Raw genomic sequence first — 9,565 nt, forward strand, 5'->3', positions numbered from 1 at the left:
AACCCCGTTCAAGAAAGGGCCGCATAATTAAAAATTATGGAGCTTACGAAGGAATTTTGGGTGGCTAACACGATGGCTAACACGGTATTAACCTAGTATTGGAAAGAAGTATTTTTTTCAGTAGACGATTCTTATCCCCGATAAGACAGTATAATACAAATATCAAAATGCACGCCATCGTGTCGGGATTCAATATTTCGACATTAATTATGTCATTATCAGGAATTCTTACCCCTATTCACACTGATATATTTAGAAATAATAAGTTTATACATCTTACAATTCAGCTTGTAAAATGTAATCTTTGACCAATCTTAACACAGTCGACTTATATTGTAAGAGAGGATTGAGACAATAACTTGCTCCACAATAGTATTTATTGGCTTGGATATGGTCATACACAACCTGCTACTGTACTTCGTCCGTAAATTCCGATTAAAAAAAAAATAAGGTAAGTAATAATATTGGAATATAATTTCGAAGACAGTTATTGTACATCTCGTCGAACTTCCGGGCCTGCGAATGTTTTGGAAGCCGGAACCCGAATGGGGATAATAATCGTCTACTAATAGAATATTTACCAGTACAAAATATACATTATACCTTGAACTTCGTAGTTCAGGCTTCATAAACCTTCTCAGGCACGGAAGTTCGACGAGATGTACAACAACTTTAAAAAAAAAAAAATTATATTTCAGAGCTATCTGAACATAATCCTGATATATTCAGAAATAATAAGTACATCCTACTTTTGTAAATCCTGACTCAGTCGACGTATATTCTAAGAGGGGATTGAGACAATAACTCACTCCACAATAGAATCTGCTGTAAGCATGACTAAGTTGTCAGTTGAATTGATGCAATTGAAAAATAGTGGCTTACCTGAGAATAAATATTTCGAATATTTCATAATTTTAACATTTCCAAAATACAAAATTAGATAGGACTATACTAAACTACAAACAGCTTAGTCACAATACCCCACTTCCATACAGTGGCGTCACGGAGTTTGACTGTTACTGGGGGCCCTAATAAGCGAGCGAAGAGAGTGTTAAGTTTGCGAGCGGAGTGAACAAACCGACGCTGGGGCCCAGGGGGCTGGTAGGGTATAAGCTTTCCCCAAATGAGTATATTGCATTTTTTTTTATAGCTGTATTATGTTTTTATGTGTTTTGGCAATATGGAAATGAGGCTATTCAAATATATATTATTGTATATCCTTTTATTTTTGCTTATTGTATTTTATCTTTGTAGGACCATATTATTGTAAAAGAGCGTTAACATCTCATCTTTATAATTATGTTGTTCGGTATAAATATGTCTTAATAAATAAATAAATGATACTTTAAAAATTTCTTAACCATTGTTGATATCTATTTTCGTATTCATTTAACACCTGTTCAATATAAAACCAATATTCATTTACACCTTTGCAGTGAAAAACAGGTATGTGCCCCTATAAGCCTATATTCTTCTGTTTTACCACGAAGCGTACAGTATTATAATACCGACATACTGTACCGATTAAAGTATTTATTGGTATATTTTGTTAGTCATTAAAATAGCATGACAAGTTCTTTTTGACGTATTGATTCGCTACATTATTTTCCAAATTCTAACCACAGTTAATAATAATATCATCAAAGCCAAGGACGTTTTGTCAGTACAGAATACAGTAAATGCTCCGAGAAGAGGCGCCACGGCGCTTATACAATTTTTAAAATATATATTGGCATGGCGTTTTCCATGCCAGTTCCCATATTACCTATCTCACGTATTCCCGTAGTTCGGCAAGCCTATCGTAGGTCCTACGTCATCGTAAATAAACGTTTATAATGAAATTCTTGTGTCTTAATTGTGTTATTTATTCATTTTAGAATGTATTCTTTGTATTTAAAACGCTAATTTTCACAGGGTAATACTTATATACTCTAAGTTAAGTGCCGCGGCGCGGTGATTATACGAGTGCGGCTCTTATTCGAGCATTCACGGTATACCTTGTACCTTGTACTTGTGTAGTTCCATTTTCCAAACCTTCACAGGGATAGTTGAAAGTTCGACGAGAATGAATTGTTAATGTTAATTTTATTTACTGCACCCCATGGAATTATTTTCCAATATTACTGTTTATTTTATATAAAGAATAAAGTTTAGATCATATTAACATATTTTTTTAAAAATCATCTGTGTGAATTATTATTTAATTTTATATAGGGTCTACTGTATTTTGATTGTAATGTTGCACGTTGTGTACGGGTCGAACATCTCCTGCTCGAGAGTGTTCCACTATTATAAAAGAGAGAACCAATAAGTCTTATAAATAAATCTTGCTAATTCACCAGCCAGGTTATCATTACATTTTGTTTTCTTTCAGTGGCTGCGCCATAGATTCTCCAACGACAGGTCCAAATTCCACAGGGTGACCAATCTTCCTGACAAGACCCAGAACCATGACCGAGGATTCACACACACCTCAGCCCCATGGCCATAGCTAATCAAACTTTTAACTGGGTTGAGAACATTTTCAAAATAGGCACCTTTCATACAATATAAATGATTTTTCAAAGCTGTGTTCCTCGACGATTTGACTTCTTCTCCGATGAGGGTCCGTAACTCCCTGAAGGGGTGTTTTGTTCCGTTGACAACCCCTGACACCGAAATTATTGGTCATTTTACATATTTTTGCTTTAATAAACTTATACCGTAAAACCTCGAACTGAAGCTATGGGCTTCGTTTTTTTGCGATAGGCTTCATTTCGAGATGGGCTTCTTTTCGGGTTTACTTTCACAAAATAAGGAGGGGATTTCTTTTCAAAATGAATGATGTAAATTTTGGGAATTTGGTAATTATAAAACAATAAAAAAGGTCACTAGCATCAAAATGTATCATGGAGTGTAATAACTGGCATTAAATCACATGAACTACTGTATGAACCAAGCTTGTATTTAATTATTATTATTATATTTAATTCATGTACAGTGTTTGTACCGTACAATTTTGAAAAGAAGCCTATGTAATCTTGAAAAGAAGCCCATGAGATGGGCTTTTTTTCGAGGCTAATTTTGCAAACTAAAGTGGGGGGAGGGGGGCGGGGCTTCAATTTGAGATGGGCTTCTTCTCGCGATTAAGCACATTGGGCTTCAGTTTGAGGTTTTACGGTATATCAAGTGTTATGCCAATCAGCATATAGAGACATTTTCGTGTATCATGCAAATGCAAAAACCACACACGTTACTTCAACATTACTAATAACCCTCCATGTAAAATGTTCACTATAAACTATAAAGTTAGCTGGATGAAATTTTGAAGAGTTGGATTTGTTACATGTCTGTATGAATAAGTGAAAACTGATTTTTCTTTTTATCTGTCTCACTAAAAGGTAATAACTAATTTTGTGCATTTAAAACGGTTTAAGGTTTAAATTGAAAGTTTGAATATTTTTTTTCGGATTTTTATCACAGACAGTACCGTACTTATAACTTTTAAGCAAATTAGGAACAATAATTCTTGTGCTATACGTCAGTGATTTGAAATCCACTAAATACCATGAAATTAATGATAATAATAATTATAATACAGGGATTTGTAATTCTTGAAATCTACTAAATACCATGAAATAGTAGTAGTAATAATAATAGTAATGGATTTGTAAGGCGCCTTGTACCTAGGGATACAAGGTGCTGCATTGTATCTGATTGGAAGATTAATCTTCAAATGACCATGAACTAGTTTTTGTTTGTGTTATATAAACACATCTTAATATTTAACTTTTAGTTAGAAGAAGCGCTCATGTCAAAACGTAACGGTAGTCGGTGTTTCGTAGGCCTATCATATCGGTGAGTCAAAACTTCATCTTAAACATTGTTCATTAATCCATAGTATTTGGTGTCTTATAGAATTCCGTTAAAGACCGGTAGATACCAAGGTTTATGGTTGAACATGAGATTTGTTTAAATGAATTTTCGTAACACATCTAAATATAATTTTCTGTGTTGTGACAGACTTTAGCACTGATTTCTAGGAGACAAGTGATAATCAGTAGTAAAAACTATGCGGGACTATGCCACCTGTTGGTGCGTTTCTTTTTTGGTCAAAAAAAAAATAACAGCATTCGGTGGTATATTAATTAATAGGAAAACAGGGTGGGGAAATGTCCTGAACAATTATCCCTTGTCACGGTATAAACAACTCAAGGATTAGTTTGTTACAGCATTTTTGTAGTGTTCTATCCATAACGATCAGATTAATCAGTTTTAGTCTAGATCTACCAAACCTTATCCTAAAGTTTATTCTTGACCTTATTTCTCATGAGAAATATAGCTTGTAATAAACCGTCCTTAAACTAAGGAGGAGTAAATTTAAACCAAATGAGTTCAATTAGAATAATTAAATGTTTGTAACAACCATATACATACATAGGCATGTTGTTAAATTGTATAAATTAATATTATCGTCAAGTAGTTTTTAATATGTGAAAATATAATAAAACTGGACACTACAATATTGCATTCTTTATACTGATTGAATAAAAAGTATACAATAATAAATCAGCACACGAAATTTAATTAAAACAATTTCTACTCCAGTATTAGTTAGGACTATTTTAGCATTCAAATATATAGTTATAAAGGTATATGCATCCACAATTACAAATCTGTGTAAGAAATAACCCAGCTTAATGTAAATATTCGCTTTTTACCCGAAGGTGGCAGACCGGGTGGCAACTGGCCTGGGTGACAACAGGCTTATGGTGGCAAATGACCGGGTGTCATCGGGCCGGGTGGCAATTAAAGGCCGGGTGGCAAATGACCAGGTGGCAACAGGCCAGGGTGGCAATGGGGCTAGGGTGCAAAAGGCTGGGAGGCAAAAGGCTGGGTGGTAAAAGGCCGGGTGGTAACGGGCCTAGGGTGGAAATTTCCAGGAGACTCAATCCCGAAACTCTGCAGGACCTTTGGGTCTTAGATTTTTGTATTTAAAGAAAAATAGAAATCATACTTTAAATTCCCGTAGCGTTTTGCGTCAGGAGAAATAATACGAATCGATGTTTACCCTACATGAAATGTTATAGGCCTGGTACTGAATGCTCAGCAGATACGTTCCGCAATGTTTGCGAAAGATATCTCGCAATTGATTAGGGTGGTTAAGACATTCAGCTAGTTAAGTGGAGGTACGGTCCGTAGGTTCGATTCCCGAACGAATCACTTGCGAAATTTTTTTGCAAGCATTTTGGAACGTGCTGAGCATTCAGTTCAGTATAACATCGATTCGTAATACCATAAATGTTTTAAAATAGGTGTACAGTTATTAAATGCTGTCATTTATTGCTAATAAAAATGTAATGGTATAGCCAGACATAAAGTTCTGTATTCGCTTTACCTATCTTCCCATTAAAATATTTATATCGTTATTCAATATACTGAAAACACACACAAAACATTATCTTTGATGTGCATTGGCTAACATTACCTGTATTGGGTTGTTGGGTTGGGTTGTAATAATGTTTTCAGTCAATTGCAGTTTTTAGGACTGTAGTTCGCAAGCTCCTAACACGAGAGAAGAGATTTCTAAGGTGGTCTGAAAAAAATAATGCTGTACAAATTAGAAAAAAACAATTACAATAGATTACTAACCCAGGATAACTAAAACATGGAAAAAAGACGGTATTGGTATTGCATTGTATGCATAAGCGTGGTCCTATCAAGTGGCGGATTCAGAAATGTGAAATAGAGGGGCCAATGGAGGGACTTTTTCTAGGGAAACTTATAATCATGATAGCGGTAGACGATCAGAAATGGCACTCAAACTTAATTTTCTAATACAATTTCTGTTTTTCTATATTCATTTTTTTTTACAATTGTAGGTAGAGATTCGGGTCGGCTCGACTCAATCCCCCTGAATATGCCACTGCTATCCATTATAATTTTAAGTTTTAACCACTGCAGTAATTGTTGATCTTGTGATGACTCAACTAACATTTGAAACGAAAACATATCCCACACAAAACTTATGGTTATATTTATGTGAATTGACCCATTGATATTACCCACTGAATTACCAACTCATATTTTGGCTGGGCATTCCTCCTACAATCATGAAATCTCTGACACTGAATGTAGCATAAATGCATGTAACGTTTGTGATGTACAAACAACTTAGATTTTTAATCAAAGTACTAGAGTAAAAGCAAAGCGTATTGGACGTCAGTACAACAATGACATCCCTGTTCTTTTTATCATCTATTCCCTAGGTATTCAACCCCCGGCCAGCGGGCCAACTTCAGCCTGCCAAGGATTTTGACGTGGCCCGCCCGCGCAACGTTGCTAAAAATAAATCATTTTCTGGCCGGTTTTTAGAAAAAGATTTTATGATTATAGAAACACCAACTAGGTACCCGTACCGCACTCTAGCATTGTTTACAGGAATGAGTGTATCTCACTGTATCTAGTAGCATGTGGTATTGACATGGGGAGGGGAGACTAATGGGGATAGTGGATTAAGTGGGCTGCTGATATGATGCGATGTCTAACCATTTGCATCACCAGCAGGCTCGGGGGCATGTTATTTTGTTGAAAACACTGCTTTGAAAACATATTGTTTGAGTCTGAAAGTGCAATTACCAGGAATCTGGAGGTATAATTATGTTAAACATTTGCTTACCTGAACCACAACCACAGGTGAGTGGATATCTCTGTGGTAGGCAAATTTCTTGTGGCAGGGTAGGGGAACCTGATATGCAAGTGTTTTTTTAATTCTAAAATAAAATTGAGAAGAAAAGAAAATTATATTATATTCATAGTTACGTCTGAGAGTACCATTTCCGACCATCTAGAGGTGGCATAATAATAATTTTGCTTGCCTCAGCCCCAACCACGAAGGGACTGAGGTGGGAAGTTCTTCACTGCCCCCCACCCCTTCTATTTCGAATTCACCGCTTTAAAAGGAAATGGGTGGGGCTGACACAAATTATGTCGGCCCGCCGCTGGTCTCAGCAGATTAGAACTGGCTCCCAGCTTAAAAGGTTGAATACCTGGGATGTATTCTATTGAGAACTCAAAGACATTTGACAACATCGAATCAATCAGTCAGTGTTTTCAACATGGTTATCTCTTAGTAGATGGGAGTGGTGGCGCAACTTGGAGTTGTAGCGATAGGGCTCTATGATTTAGAAGTACAACTTATCTGATAGTCAAAATTTACAATACACATTTATTTTATGTTATTACTATAGAGATGAAAAGTTACACAGCTCAGTGAAAAAGATATGTTTAGCCTTAACAAACATAAACATTATTTTTATTTTATTTTATTTGAATTATTTTATCGTTATTTTTTTTTTCTCAGTTGGCCGATATTATGTACAATTATGCGCTATATAAATATAACATTATTATTATTAAACATGCATAACTGTAAACCAATGCGATGTAGGCCGACAGCCGGACAAAATAAAGTATCCGAACGAGAAAATATTAATTGCTGACCAGATTCACTGTGTTTAGTTACGTCAATAGCTTTTGTGCTTAATTTCTGTGTCATCTCTGTGTCAACAATTAAGTTACAACGTGCAGAGGCCGAAGTTGAAGGAAGTCATTTCCGGGATATCTGTTTAAACGAGCTTTCTTAGCACATCTAATTTTATCTGCTTATGGTGATACCAATCAACATTAACTTCCGTGAGACAAATGAAAATAAAGGGGTGTATTAATACAATCACAAAGTTCTATTACCACTGCAACACTGAGAGTGGGCGTACAAAGGCTAATTGATGGAACACAGTGAATAAATGGGAACAAAAAGAATTTGAGCTTCTATCTCGCTGTGTTTTGTTGTTTGTGTGTGGTTTGTTTCGTTACGTCAATTAGACAGGTCAATATGGTTTAACTCCCAAAAACTCATACAAAAGCTTTTTCAAAGGTTTTTGATACTATTGAATGTTACGTCATACCTTTTGGACTTTGTATATCATTTAACAATACATCTTTGTTTTTGTATTGTATTTGTTGATACACAATGTCTATGAAATTAGGAACTCTAAAATCCTAAAAACAGCTATGGCGATCAGGACGTTTTGTTCAACTTTCTGAAATTGGGAGCTTAACGAATTTGGCTCTCGACCTACAAACCGCTACTACTATCCTCCTCCAGGAGGATAGAGTCATAACCCACTCAGCCCCCACCGTGGTTGTTGATCAGATTTTGAATTTTAAATTAAAAATAAATAAATAAATAAATAAATAAATAGATAAATGGATAATAATAATAATAATAAAAAAAGTAATAATAATAATAATAATAATAATAATAATAATAATAATATGGCATTTTGCTACATTCATTATTACAATTTTTGCAGGTTTTAGCCCCACCCCTCTAAGAGAGACTACGTTTTGTATATTCGGAGTTAGGCCTAGGAACATATTTTAAAAGGATTGTATTACTATATCTAAAATTATAATTGAAGGTATTTATTTGAAATAGATTTGATAGATACGAAGGCACGTCCAGTCATAACTTTATAAATTAGCATAAACCCCCATCTATGATCTATGGGGCATCTCAGCCCCATTGATGGAGGCTGAGGTGAGAACATTTGGAGAATATGGACCTCAAGGTGTCCGGAATGTACGCTCATACTTTTAAAAATCTTACTGGTACTCTATTTTCAATGATGAAAATAATGTATCCACAATACAATACAACTATGATTTTACTTAATTCCATTTAGGGGGGTGCAATCGCAAGATCATAGCCGGCTAGACCCGTTGTTTGTATGGTGATTACATTTCGGCCGGCTTCAAATATAGATTTTATATTAATTGTTATTTTATTTTATACCTTTCTGTAGATTCAACAGTACATGAAAGTAAGAGAAAAATGTTATATTCCTAATGACAATGTTGAATATTTTGTTTGAAATTTACTGTGATAATGTCGGCGGTTAAGGGCAGACAACTTTTAAAATACCTGGAGTATAGTTGCATACAGTATGTGTGCTCTCACCACAAAATAAATCTCGTGGTTAGAGAAATCAAACATTTAGTTTACAGCATATTGAAGAGTTTGATTGATTTGGTTGTTAGCATATGAAGGTAACCAGATTTTGAGAAATTCAACCTTAAAAAACACGTGTACAAATAATAAGACTAGAAGAACAGAATATACATGGGAAACACATAGTAAGAACATACATCTTTATACCTTACACAAAAGAATATCATTATATCTGTAATGATGTCCGCGTCCAAATTATTTCCAGGTGTTTGACTACTGTAATGCTCTATTTAGCTACGATGAGGAGCTCTACAAACACTTGGATGATTGATTAATAGATCCTTTTTGTATGGGCGGCCGTTAGGCCCAATATACTCAACTGCCTCTATATTACATGTCGACTACCACTCCGGCAACTTCACTGGTTGCCAATTAGGTAGAGATTTTGTTTTGCACAGTCTGCATCACATTTTTATTTCAATAAATCTCCAGAACAGTACTATGCTTACATTTTGTTCCCTTATATCTATTATAGCCGTCGGAAGCATTTTGAAAGTAGTCCGGCCATGGGGG

General features: G+C 35.1%; 1 protein-coding gene across 1 annotated transcript in view; it reads left to right on the forward strand.

The window, feature by feature from the left end:
- Positions 1-3,781: 3,781 nt before the first annotated feature.
- The window catches only part of LOC117125073 (mycolipanoate synthase-like), a 17,603-nt gene continuing 11,819 nt past the window's right edge, over positions 3,782-9,565 (forward strand). Inside the window, exon 1 of the mRNA XM_033271449.1 lies at positions 3,782-3,837. The gene's annotated coding sequence lies outside the window, so the exon portion shown is untranslated. The remainder of the gene's footprint in view (positions 3,838-9,565) is intronic.

This window comes from Anneissia japonica, unplaced genomic scaffold (assembly GCF_011630105.1).
Source record: "Anneissia japonica isolate Jap-2015-1 unplaced genomic scaffold, ASM1163010v1 scaffold9_len2422644_cov172, whole genome shotgun sequence".
Lineage (NCBI taxonomy): Eukaryota > Metazoa > Echinodermata > Crinoidea > Comatulida > Comatulidae > Anneissia > Anneissia japonica.